General features: G+C 43.8%; 1 protein-coding gene across 6 annotated transcripts in view; it reads right to left on the reverse strand.

Moving 5' to 3' along the window:
- Positions 1 to 13,916, reverse strand: part of TSPAN18 (tetraspanin 18) — a 152,524-nt gene extending 138,608 nt beyond the window's left edge. For all 6 annotated transcript variants that reach the window (XM_077928951.1, XM_028727511.2, XM_077928941.1 and 3 more), the window contains exon 1: positions 13,642 to 13,916. The gene's annotated coding sequence lies outside the window, so the exon portion shown is untranslated. The remainder of the gene's footprint in view (positions 1 to 13,641) is intronic.
- Positions 13,917 to 14,215: the final 299 nt, after the last annotated feature.

Consider the following 14,215-nt stretch of genomic DNA (forward strand, 5'->3'; position numbering starts at 1 on the left):
ACCTGAAGCCCCACTTTAGCTAATGGGGCCTCCTGCTGCCGCCGTGCCGCCACTGCACAATTTCTGTTCTCATCCTGAAGCAAAGTTCTTAACCTGAAGCACTAGCGCGTTAGCAGAGACTGTAAACTGAAGTGTATGTAACCTGAAGCATATGTAACCTGAGGTACCATTGTACAGTCAAATCTTGACTCCCAAATGCCAAAAACCCAAAAGTAAGTGTTCTAGTTTTCAAACGTTTTGTGGAACTCAAATAGCTTCCGAGGCGCGTTTCTCCCCACCCCCACCCCACCCCAACTGAAATTGCCAATAGCCCTTTGATTTTTGGTTTTGGAAGTGGAACAGTCTTCCGGAACGGATTACGTTTGAAAACCGAGGTTCCACTGTTTTTAAAGGAAATTTGCCATAAAAATAACACTTCCGACATGGGTTGGCATACACCTGGGTTTTCCTGGATATTTTTACTGTTTTTTTGAAATACCACCTGAATGCTATTTTCGACTGACAACTTCTGGATATGTCAGTCTGGACTTCTGGCAGCCCTAGTTCATTGCTGGCTGGTCACACAAAATGAGTGTTTTGTTTTAATTTCCTCTGGTGGGATTTGACTCTCCCCCTTTCCCATTTCTCATTATCCCAGCAAACTATCAAGGGCTTTCCCCCTGTGACAGCTCAACTGCAATTCGCATTGTTGCTTAGCCTACTGTCTTCCTTTACTCTTTCCTGACAAAAAACATTTCTCTGCAGATCATTGTTCTCCAGGTAGAACAGGAAGCCTTTTCTTGGATTTTACTCCAAACATGCCTTCTCCCTGGTGAGCTGCAGAGCTGGCTGAGCATCAGGTTGGACTATCAGCCCTTCCTTCCCTGTGTGTCTGCTTATCAAAAGCAGGCAGTGTGTGTTTGTAGTATAAAGGGATTTGAATCCCACCTGCAGGGATCACTGGAATGCATCAATGACTGGGGCAAAGGTGGGTGAAGATTGTGTCTATTGGCTGTGTTGCGTGTGTTTGGGGCATGGAGGGGATTGGATGAACTTGGAATGTATTTCTCTATTACCCTTCCAAAGCCCCAGTTCCTTCCATGCATGTGTGTGTGTCACCAATACATTCTTATGTACAATATTTTCTCCAGCTGTTGTGGATGCTCAGCTAATGTCCACCAGCGTCACTATATTCTGTGCGGTTTAAAGTGGAATTGTTTTCCTTTCAACTTTGCAGCTGGAAGTGCATAAGATTCCAGCTACACTATGCCAAATTAGTGGGTTGCTGATATAACAGCAGGATTGTCCAGAAATGTACTGTATATGCAATTATTTTCTACATATCTGTGTTATAAGTTACTCTACGCTTTCAGAGGGGTGGGTTTTTGATTACCAGAGCTGTGGGACAGAAGAAACATGTGAGTGTGTGCTCACATTACAGGAAATGGAGCCTCTCTGGATACACTTCCAACTACCGGTATCTTAAAAAACGATGATCTGCTACCAGACTAAAGTGCCACGGTCACCCATTTCTTTTGGCAATGGGAACCATCTGCAGTAATTTAAGATAAGGAATCTACCTAAGAATGACATCTCAGTTTTGCTTGAACATTAAAAGTGACTTTCTAAAGAGGGGCAATCTTCCATGCTGGTTTTAGTTTAGAAACTGATTTGTAAGTCAGTACAGTGTTTTTATGAGGAAAAGATCTAAGAGAAAAGTAGACTGTACTTTTTAAAACAAGAAACAAATGACCTCTAGTTTAACAAATAATGCTTTTAGATAACCATTTGGCATGGGCAAATTTTCTATGCTACTCAAAGCAGCTCACTAAATTGCATAATAATAATAATAATAATAATAATAATAATAATAATAATAATAATAATTAATAATAATAAAACCTTCTCTGAAAGAAGACAAATGAGATAAGTTTTATTCCATGCTGCAATGCAACCTCATTTTGTATCTTTAAAATTTTGTGTCTGGAGACAGTTGCCAACTCATTAATAAAGAAACTCAAAGGAAAAAGGAAACCAGAGGCTCCCCTCTCCGCTGCCCACACCAAATAAAATCTTTTTCTCAGTTCCGAACCTCCGATAAATGCAGCTGCGTAATTCCACAATTCTGATGACAACATCTTCTCTTGGAGTGTGCCTGACTCTAAAGCGAATTAAAATTAAAAATCCAACTAATAGGAGAACTGCTGCTTCTTAATGGTGGCATAGGAGGGTTTTCGCCAGGTGAAGTGCTTTTACACTCAGTGCCTCCCTGCCCTCTACATTTCATGCCAGAGCAAGAGCCAGGTACTGAAATGGACTGCAGGTGACGTCCTTACCTCCCTTCACTGGGAGGAATTTCCAATACTGATTTACCCTCTATCATTCTTCGATCCCCGCGATGTCATGGGGGCTGCCTCCATTAAGGCAGATATGAACTGGAAACCTCAAATCACACTCTTCTGGGCCTATGTAAGGTTCCTCACTAGCCTAGTTTTCTTTTTGAACCTGTTAATTCAAATGCCCCCTTCAATTCATTTCCCCTCAGGCCTCTTATGTCTAGATCATCTTCCCATTAAGCCTTCCAGCGCTCAGTGTCCCTGACTGCCTTGCTGCAGTTTTCCTGTTCATAGAACATACAGCACCTCTTATCTGCAAGAGATTTTTCAAAAACATAATGACCTTTCATGTTATTCTTTTTAAAAAAACAGAAACTGTACAGTTTATCAACATTCCATTGCTGATTCCTTCACTTTACTACAGACTAAGAAGTGCACATCCCAGCAGCACAGCTAATGCCAAGGGACAGAAGATACCCTGGAAATGTTATTTTAGTTTGAAGCCAGTTTTTAGCCAATAATATACACTGTAGACTCATTTAAACCCACATGAAAGGCTTGATTATTATTTTTTAATGTTATGAAGCCCCATGTAGCTAAATAAGGCAAAGTGCAAAAAGCTGAAGTACCGTGTTATTTGCTCTATAAGACTCACTTTTTCCCTCCTAAAAAGTAAGGGGAAATGTGTTTGCGTCTTATGGAGTGAATGCAGGCTGCACGGCTATCACAGAAGCCAGAACAGCAAGAGGGTTTGTTGCTTTCACTGTGCAGCGATCCCTCTTGCTGTTCTGGCTTCTGAGATGCAGAATATTTTTTTTCTTCTTTTCCTCCTCCAAAAACTAGGTGCGTCTTGTGGTCTGGTACATCTTATAGAGCGAAAAATACGGTAACTTGCTTGCTATCATTAATCCTAACACATGGCAGGGTCAAAAATACATGAAACCAGGGCTTTGACGATTTCTGCAGCATGTCCATTTGCACTAGAATGTAGATGTGGGCCCTGCAACAAAATATTGCATAGTGCTCCTGTTCAGGATTTCAGCCAGCCAGCCATGCCTTCTTCAGAGCTGTACCATTCATTCCCTGTTCCGCCCATTACTGTTTTCCCCACCCCTCACTCAGCAGCATTCCATGGCTATGAACATGCTCAGTCCTCACTTGACTTTAGGTGGGTTCATTCACACACACCCAGGGTGTTTTCTCTGAAGAATTTGCATACTTCTGCAAACTTTGGAGTTCCCCCAAGCATGCAGAAACCTCCCTATCTTGTGTCTGTGTGCTGCCATTTTGACTAAATAAGCAGCGGCACTCATGCCTGAATATTGGAAATAAAGGCAGTGGTCTGCAGTTGAAGTGGCATAATGCCCAGTTTTAAGCAGGGCAGTTTTGATCCTATTGCCATACGCAACATTTTTACAGTCCTGGTTTATCTGCATAATTTAAAACTGCCCTCCTCACACTCACACACCCTTATATCTTCTTACAGCTATTATGGACTTGCTTTTTTGAAAGGGTTTTGATGTATGACAGTTAAGTGCCAAAAGAATTTTAGAAGTGAATAGTAAAGACGCTGCACTGCCTGAATGTATCTACATAATATTATTATTGTGGAAAATATACTAAGCTTACAGAATGGCAGCATGCCAGTTCCTGAAATGTGACTCTCTCAGGGTATCTCAGTTTAAGCTGTAACATATGTGTTCTGTGGCAAAGAACAGAAATTAAAATGTGCTATTGGCTTCATGGCCAACGTACATACTGGTTGTCTTCCTTAGATGAAGATTATCAGCTCCGTCTTGTTATTCTTAAGTGGCTGAGGCTTTTTGGCAAAATGTACTCAGAGGCTGAGTGCTAACAGATTACCACCTACAAATTCAGCAGGATTAGTGCATGTTCAAATAGATCTAGCTGGGTTAGCTCCAGACCACTTTGGTGCCATTAAAAAGTTTTTTTAAAAAAATGCTTAACACCTTTCAGATCAAACATCAACTTTAAAAAGAATACAGTGGTACCTCAGTTCTCAGACGTAATCCGTTCCGGAAGACCGTTCGACTTCTGAAACGTTCAAAAACCAAAGCGCAAAAGGCTGGCTGCAAGTTCAATTGGAAAAATTGAAAAACACGCAGCGGAAGCCATTCGACTTCCAAGGCGCGATCGAAAATGGAAGCAATTACTTCTGGGTTTTCGGCATTCGAAAATGGAAACGTTCGGCTCAAAAACTGAGGTACCACTGTATACCTAAACAGGAAGTTTTTACTTGCCTTCTAAAAAGATGCAGATCTTCTAAAATACATACTTGCCTTATGAAAGAGAAAATATGTTGGACTTATACAGAGTCCAGGGAGTGCTATAAAGCATAAGAGACTTGTTATGGTCTAGAGCAGGGGTCAGCAAACTAAGGCCCAGGGGCCGGATCAGGCCCAATTGCCTTCAGGATCCGGTCCACGGACTGTCCGTGGATCAGCATGGGGATCCTGTTCGTTTAAGCTGCGCCATTCCCCCCCCCCACGCCATTCCTCCCTCCCTTCTCCTGGCTTCTCCCTGCCTTGCCTAGAGGAGGAAGGGGGCTGGGCTGAGCGGGCTGAGTGCCATTTTAAGAGTCAGTCCTTTTGTGCCGCTCATCTTCCCTCCGCCACCACCCTGGTGCTCCTGTGGGCCAGAGAGCAGAGCGGATGAGCTCCCTCTGCCTACCCATGAGAAGCAGTGGCAGCAGCCCCTGGGAAGGTAAGCACAGCGGCTGGGGCTGGGGGGTGGGACTACTTGCCCCCTTTGCCTCTTCTTACAGCTCCCCCCCCCCGAGCTGCTTCTCCGGCCTGCCACGAGGTCTGAGGGACAGTGGGCTGGGCCGCGGCTAAAACAATTTGCCGGCCCCTGCTCTAGAGTAGCCTTCCTAATTTGGTGCCCTCCAAATGTTTTAGACTCATTGCAATAATATGTAACCCCGCCATTAGCCCATGAGCTCAAATGTACAATGATAGCACTGAAAAAAGCGAGTTGTGAATTGCTATACTGAGTTTAAGGAGACCTATCCTAAAATTAGTTGGTAAAAAACACAACAACAAACAAAACCTGATGGAAAGACTTGGAAAACTGAAAAATCTTAATGTTGCAGGAATCAAAGTGACTCCACAAAATGCTCTTCATACAATGTAAGAATATTACAATGGATGAATTAGTATCATATAGTTGAAGGCAGTACATGCCATCCAAAACCACCAAATATGGCAAAACATGTGTTTGTTGTGCTGGTTGAGCGCCCAACCAAGTGTCATCTCTTTCTAGCAGACCTTGGTTTATTGTTGATCAAACTCTGGTATGTGTCTAGGGACATTGCCTGGGATATTGGGAGAGATAGCCCCAGAACTGGGAAGGTTTGTCACTACCAACATCAAGAGACACAATGATACAAAACTGCAGCAGCAACACGCTCATGTAACTGTCCAACTGATACAATTTTGAGATGTGTACCTACAGACTGCTCAGGCAGCATGTGCTATGGCTTTAAATTATGTTGTTGCCACAATTGTTTCAGGTAATTCGTAACGCTTAATTACTGGTGATGAAGTCAACAACCTATAATTATTGCACTGTTATGCTTGATACAACTGTTACAGTGGTGTTGAATGTTAATGGCACAATATGCTGCTTTATGTTTTTAAGAACCTGCAAGGTCAATTAGCCCTCAGACACCATTATTGTATATTTATGAATATTATTATTATTATTATTATTATTATTATTATTAACCCTGGTTACTTCTTTGCAACTACACTGTTTAACTGAAAAAGTTTCATTTCCTTTTTTTTAATCTGCCAATTGTGTTAATGTGTCATGCTTAATGCCATCCAGCAGGTATTTTATTTTTATGGCTTTGTTGCAGTGCATTTACCCCCTAAACTGGACTGATATATTTTTATATTGATCAGTTTTTCTACTGATGGATAGTTAAACCTCTAATTGAAATCCTTTCTATGGAGGAGAACCAGCAGTCCTCTGTCAACCATGACTGTCCAATGTGGCTCTGCCAGTTTTCCTACAACAGGTTGAGAGAAGGCAGGACTAGAGAAAATTAAATAAAATAGACAAATCTGATTATTTATTCTGAAGTAAAATGGATATTCTTGGTAGAGAGATCTTTATTTGATAGAAATCTGTTAGCTATTTATCAGCTTAAACTCATTATCTGCACATATGGTCTTCGAACTATGTGTGTATGTGTTTTTAAATTGGGCAAGTATTTGCTGGTGAAATGTCATCCATCCAAGTGCCAGCAACTGGGAGGAGAGGAAAGGCGGGTAGAGCATATTCTTTTTTCATATTAAGTGAAGTGCTACCACAATGAAAGCCATACCGAGTTTCACCATTAAAGAATCCAGTATCACACAACAAGGCAATGTGAATGCTTAAATATTAAGCTGATGAGAGAAGGAAAGGAACACATTCATTGATAGAAATAGCTGTAAAAAGGTAAAGGTAAAGGACCCCTGACAGTTAAGTCCAGTCACGAACGACTCTGGGGTTGCGGCACTCATCTCGCTTTACTGGCCGAGGGAGCCGACGTTTGTCCACAGACGGTTTTTCCGGGTCATGTGGCCAGCATGACTAAGCTGCTTCTGGCAAAACCAGAGCAGCGCACAGAAACGCTGTTTATCTTCCCGCCGGAGCAGTACCTATTTATCTACTTGCACTTTGACGTGCTTCCGAACTGCTAGGTTGGTAGGAGCTGGGACCGAGCAACGGGAGCTCACCCCCGTCGCGGGGATTTGAAATAGCCATACATAGTGCTATTTCATTTTTTCATCCTGTTGTTCCAGCAGGAGACTTACAGCAGATAACTTACACACATGGGATTGGCTTTTGGCTGCGCATCTACATGCATAGTGTGCAAACTGCTAATCTTATATGCAGCCACATTCATATCCTAAAATGAACTCAAATCTACCAAGTTCCAAAACCTCATCACAAATGCAATTCATGCATAAATAATGTAAATATTCAGCATTTAATAGGCATAGAGAGGTGCAAGTTTCACATCCACAATACCTGATAAAATCATCTCAAGAATGATCAAAACACAGATACTACACAGCTTACTGATGTACTTAAAAGCATAGAGTGACTTCACTTCCCACAAATCCAATATACATCCTGGAAAAAACATGGACACACTTGGTAAGTTGAACGAAGCTAATTTTGGCAGGACTAAGGACCCAGAAGCTTTCTAAGGAATAGCTATGATGGAAAACCAGACAGCCAGTTTTTTCTGATGCATGAAAAACTGTAAATTGGCAGTCCTGAATGGCAGAACTAAGCTACAAAAATACATAACCCAACAAAAATACCAAACCCAACCCATCATCATCATCTGTTTACTAGGACCAGTTCCATGGAATAAGGCTATTTTAAATCCTCAGCTATCTACTCACCTCTTATAGTAGCTGAGCAAAGGGGGGGAACACCTTATCGATCTAATGCAATTACAATTCAGCAGGGGAGACTAAACAGAAGGTTTGTTGCAGGATGTTAAAATGTAACAATCCAAACTGTCTAATGAAGTGGCCCAAAAGAAAACAAGTGAACTAAAGTAACAGAGGCAGATGTTGCTCTTGTTTTCAGCTGCTTCACTCCTTTCCGTACATACCTTTTCAGTTGCTTAAAATGGAGGTAAAGCAAAGTGTATTAAATCATGTTTTCAATTAAACATATACAGATATAGAACTTGGCAGGAAGTTTAGGACTGATCAGCAGTTTCATAAGCGTGCCTCAATTATCCCCCCCCCCCATTTCTTCTCCCTAGCCCAAAAACTGTAACACTAAGCAACAAGCCAAACATGATATCATCCTGGGATAAAGACATTGTAAGAGAGGCAGAGAAAAACAGGAGGCTCTTAGAACCAGCCCTTGTATGCTCTTTAAAAAGTTATATTTTACTCGTGGCATTTAAAAATACAATAATGACAAAATGAGTGGGACATAGGAGGTCTTCAGCTGCCATATTTGAATTTATACCCTTAACTGAAACATTTTAATTCCCTCCCAATGACCTGTCTCCAGATTATTTTGGTGCCCTCCAATCTATAATTGTTGTGAGCAATGTTCTGTTTAAGATCCTTCCCTCAAATGGAGCGATATACTTATGCCATGCTTTACAGAGAATTGTCACTCCAAACATGGCATGATGATATGACTCATGAGGTTTGAATGCCACACCTGAAATTCAGGAATATCATACATCACTGCATCAGTCGATATATGAAACGATATTGGCTGTATAGAGCCAAGTGACCTTGTAACAAACTGAATACTCTTATTGACCTGCTACTTTGCAGGATCCTCTTCTTCTGCCCACAGACACCCTCAAAACAACCCCCCAAGCAAACTGACATATAGCCACTGCATGTGAGAGTGTGTGAATATACCAAGAGATGTTTCCTCCCATCTGTTCTAGTTCCTTCATTGTGTATCGCCTAGTATCAACTGAAGGGGCTCAGGCAAGTGGAGGACTGGTGGCCACTGGGGTTGGTGGAATGGTGGGCAGTGAAGCTAATGGCAGGATAACTCGGTGGTAATAAAAGGCAGATCAAGAAACTGGATGCATTTCCCATTCACACCTCTTTCTTAGGTGGCCAGAAGGACATGTCACACCTGCAACTCGCTTCATCCTTTACTACTGACTACACTGTGTGAGGCACACAGGAGTTGGGTGTTGGACAGCATCTGGAGGACCAAAGGTTCACCACCCCCTGTACCAAATATTGGCAGCCTTGGGAGCTCTGGCTCTAAGTGACATCAGTAGCACCCCGTTCTTTATCCACATCCTGGGTCTTTCATTATATCTGTTAGAAATGCCAGAAATCATTTGACAATAAAGTATTCCCCCTCAAGTGGAAAATAAAGACATGAACATTCAGCCCAGGCTTGAATTTTCTGAGAACTGGAAACATTCCACCAAAATTTAAAGTTTTACAGTGCAAGATCATAAGAAAATCAGGATTTCTCCTCCCCCTCACCCATTTCATTTCTGTTAAATAGCTGTTTCATTTTATAGTAATTGTGCTGTTCAGTACACAAATCACCCATTTCATTTCTATTAAATAGCTTTTCTGTTTTAAAGTAATTCTGTTGTATAGTACATCAGCAATGTACAACATAAACAGCACTTTAGCTGCAATAAATACTAAAATATTAACTGCCTTCTAGGGACCATCAAAATTTTGAATAATCATCAAGGACGCACAAGCACTCTGAGGAAATCCAAGGAGAAAGTAGATCTTTACAGCAAAATGTACAGTTTCCAGCAGAAAGATTTGAAAGTTCTTATTTATAGCAATGCAAGCTTGCCTTCATCCATAGGGACACAATCCAATCCCTCCACTTTGCACTGCTCTGGGGTGTGTGTAGCAGGGTTGGACTGAGCTGTGATGTTTCTCTACCCAGCCCTATTGCCCTCTGTTGACATCGAGCTCCCCCTTCTGCCCACCAAAGAGGAGGGAGAAAGTGATGTAGTCAGCTGCTCTCTACAGGTAGCAACCAGCAATAAGCCCTGAAAAAATGGCGTGGAGAGAGGCCAAGCCACCCCAGGATCTGTCAGATCCCAAGCCAACCCCACAACCATCATGTGACTACCTTGGGACCAATTAGGACCTGATTACTGCAACAACTCTATATGAATGAGCTGTGGGCTTTTATGCTCCTCTGCCCTCTGCCCATTTGCACACTTAAGGAAGATCAGTAGCTTTTACCAGAGCTTTGCATAACATCTAAATTGGGGGGGGGGGGGGACTGTCGTTTCTTTAAAGCAGGGGTGGAAAACCTGCAGCTCAAGAACCACAAGTGGTCCTTGCGCGAACTTCATGGGAGGGAGAAAAAGAGAATGGGAGGAGAAAACCAGGAAGGACGGAAGCCATGTTGCATCGAGGAATGGAAGGTGTGGGGGGAGACCCCCAGCAACTGATGAGTTCAGTACTGTGATAAGAGTGAACCGCCCTTCCTCTGGCAGGCAGCTGGATGAGGAAGAAGGGAGGGAGGGAGAAGAAAGTGAGAGAGGGAAGGGTGGATGGCCTTGCCATTTTTGGTTCTGGTCCCACTTGCCACTGGCCCCTGACAGATTATACCCAAGGGAATGCAATCTGTGAAAGAAAAAAAATGAATGATTTGCCCACTCCTAGTTTATAAAGTATACATTAAATTATAGTTAGCAAGAGCAAGCCAAGATCAAACCATGGTTTCATGCTTGTTCTCACTAATTAGAATTTCAAAAAAAAAAAATCACAATTCTCCACATCTGGACTTTACACATGAGACTGTAGTTACTTTAGAATTAGGAAAGGAAGCTTACAGTCTCCTCTGATGCACAAAAGAGAGGTGGGGGACAGTGTAAAAGCCCAGTGTTTGCCAAAGCTCATTTATAGTGGGAACCCATGACTTCCAATTTTGTCTAGACTGGGCAGCTGCAAACAGGATGTGAAACCCTAGTTTTACATAGGTTTCCAAACTAAAGTTTACATATAGTTAAGGATTACATCTGCATCAAGCAAACCATAGTTAAGACAGTTTTTCTCTTCAGCTTCTCTGCTTGCAAGGTGTGAAGTAGATTTCTCCCTATATGTCCCTACTGGGGGAATGGTTAAACTCTGCATGCAAAACCATAGTTTCATCTGTAGTTATAGCAACATCAACTATAGTTAGCATTAATCATTATTAAGTGCTGTGGGTGCACAGGATTGATGTTTTTAAATATGCAGGAAGGCATTTAAAAGTCATCTAAGTCTGTATCAATGCCCATTCATTTCAAAGCCATTTGCCATATGATGAAACATGTTCAGTCTAGCAAGAAAATAATGTATTATAAAGCAGAATCACATATTTATACGTTTCCATAAGTTGTCAAGTGAGAAATACCATCAGATGGCAAAGTACCCTAGAACTGACAACCTCCCAGAGAGATGTCAGTCCAACATAGCTTTTAAAAATCTCTAAGGATGGAAAATGAACATCTTTCCCAAAGTACAATGTTTCAATAATTCTGCAACCATTACCTAGTAGCAGATAACAGTGATGCCCTTCCTGGACTGTACCACTTTGGACTAATGGAAAGATTCAAAGGTGTCAGTCCGCTCCTATTTTAATTTTAAACAATCTTCCTCATACATGAGAAGCTATTCCACAAGGGAGAAAGCTAGGCTAACTTCCTTTTCTCCAGCATTCCAACCTTGGCTTGTGTACAGTCTCTTTTTCATATATGGGATCATTCAAACTTATAGACACCTGCAGCCCGAAGTGGTTCAGCCAAACCTGTTTCTTCATAATTGAATAAGCTCTCAGGCAAGATATACAATACACCCCCCAAGGAAGAAACTGCTCCACTGCCCAACAAATCTTATAACGGATTTTTCCAGATGTTTAACCTTTGCCTGTTCCCCTAACCTCAGTGGCAGGTGCCAAGAATAATAGCACATTGTTTCAGAATATTGCAATATCATGACAAATGCAGTGACATACAGTAGAATCAGAACAGATTCCAAGAGTTAAAAGGAGAACAATCAATATACTAAAAGAAAGAGGAAATGTTTTGTGAACTACAGCTGATAATAAAAATTCCAGCTTTAAACAAATGTATCGCACTAGAATAACATTTTTCTAAAATAAGGCAGTGTCAGCTGGATACTTTGCTAAAACAATGGTTTGGTTGCTGCACAGATCAGTTTTCTTTTTAGTTATTTCTTGCATATTAGGAAAAGATAAACAACACATTTGGTACATGACTTGTATCAGATATTTAGGCAACTGAGCCGCCTGGATCATTGGAAATTTTCCAAGTTACAGTGTGCCCAGAACTAAGAGTAGGAATATTTATTAACAAAAGGTTCAAAATCCTCCTGGTAAATCTATAAGAAAACTCTGTATACAGCTACTTCTCTTGCAAAATAAGAAAGCAATGCAAAGTGAGAGCATTAAAGGAGACAACCCACTAATCTGATCTTTGATGATAAGACAACACACTAAGTCAAGCACAGATATGAATTTGTCTCCTTTGAGACAGGAGATCACCCACTGAGATAGTCGTCTTGAGGAAATGTTTTACTATGATCTGCAAGTTTAGTTTGGCTTGGATTACCTAAAACCTTTCAGCACACATCTTTTCTGTTATCATCAAACACAGGGACAGAAAGCTAACTGGAAAGAAGGCACGTACACCTGAATTGAGGGGTGGAGGAGGGAAGAAGAGAGAGAGAGACACCCAGCATGGTCCAGTAATTCAACATCCCAAAAAGCTTCCCTTCTATGCAAAAGGACATGAAATAGAGTATTCTGTTGCTTCCCCCCAACACTCCCTGTCTGGGAAGGAGGACAGTAGCACATTTCTCACCTGTTTCCACTTCCCACCTAGCACAGGTTGTAAACATCCTCCTGATTCTGTTGGGATGGATGAGATGGAACGAACTGTACAGCCCGCTCCACCCCTTCTTTAAAAATAAATAAATAACAGGACTAAAGAAGGTACAAAGAAGACCAGCATGAGTTCAAGATGGATGAACACCCTCATGATGGACATAAGCAAAAAAGAAGGGAGCGCTGAAAGGAGCAGAAGCTGTACCCACCCCAAAGCAGGACTTAGGAGGGCACAGCACCAAACTTCACATCTGGGGAAGTTTCGCAAGAGATGCACTGCATCCAGGGACACTGAAGGGGGCTGAATCACGGAAGCAGGAGGAAGCAGCCCTTGAGGGAGAGCAGCAGTGCAGGGCGTTTGAAGGGGGAAGAGGGGTTCTTCAATAAAGGGACCCCAAGTGAGGGGAAAGCAACCCAGTATTTAGAGGGTGCCCAAAGCCTCAGAGCCAGGACTACAGCACCCCCAGTGACCAGAATGCTATGGTCCACTGGCGAAGGGGGACCCTGTGTAGATGTGTCTGTGTGTGGAGTTGAAGATGTTTAATGGAGAAGGAATCCGTATCCTAAGGCTTGGGAACACTGAAAGAGCCAAAACCCCGAGTGAGTGAGTCGTGTGAGTGTTTAAGACTAGCTGAGGCGAACCCAAACCACCATTTGGGGGTGAGCAATAAAGCTACTGGAACTCTATGGGCTTCTTCAACCCCCTCAGGGGCGGTGTAAGACCCAGAGCCGGAGAGGAGGCTGAATGGCGGGGCAGCAGCAGCAGCAGCTGAGGCAAAACCGGCCCTGCCGCCGTGTGGAGGCTTCCAAAGGGGGCGCTTTCGGCACGCGGGTTGGCGGGGCGGGGGGGGGGGAGCGAGTCGCGGGCGCCGCCGCCGCCGCCACGCGGAGCTGAGGCGCTCGAGGCGGGGCCAAGCGGGAGTCCCGGGCTTACCCTCGGAGCAGCAGGAGGCAGCCCAGCCGCCCTGGCTCGCTTTCCTCGGCGTCGGCAGCTTCTTCAGAGCAGCTGAGGTAACTTTCCCAGGAGCCGAGAGGCCGGCGGCGGCGGCGGCAGCGACAGCGCCTCTTCGCAGGCGGCGCCCAAGTTGCAGCCCGAGCTTCCCCGGCGCTCGAGGTGGCGCGAGGCAGTGCGGCGAGCTCGGACGCTGCAGCCGCCGCTCGGCGCTCCCTCGCTGCGTGTGCCGAGATCCCTTTGCCCGCAGCAGCCGGGAGAGCTGGAGTCGCCAGCTCCAGCCAGCCGCGGCTCCACCTCCCAGCCCATGCCCCCTCCCTATCTCCCCCCTCCCCTGCCGCCATCCCTTTCCCTCCCAGCCGCCGTGCCTTCCCTTCCTCGCGCTGCATTGTTCCCTCGCGGTGCAGAGGAGCAGGCGCGTCTCTCGGCTCTGCGGGCACACGCGCCTCCTGCTCTGGGTTCTTGCATATCCTCGGACCCCTTCTCTGTTTGGCTTTGCCCTGCCCGGATCACGGGCAACCAGTTGCTCGACCTCCCGGAGAGCTTGGTGAAGTTC

The sequence above is a fragment of the Podarcis muralis genome, chromosome 1 (assembly GCF_964188315.1).
Source record: "Podarcis muralis chromosome 1, rPodMur119.hap1.1, whole genome shotgun sequence".
Classification (NCBI taxonomy): domain Eukaryota; kingdom Metazoa; phylum Chordata; class Lepidosauria; order Squamata; family Lacertidae; genus Podarcis; species Podarcis muralis.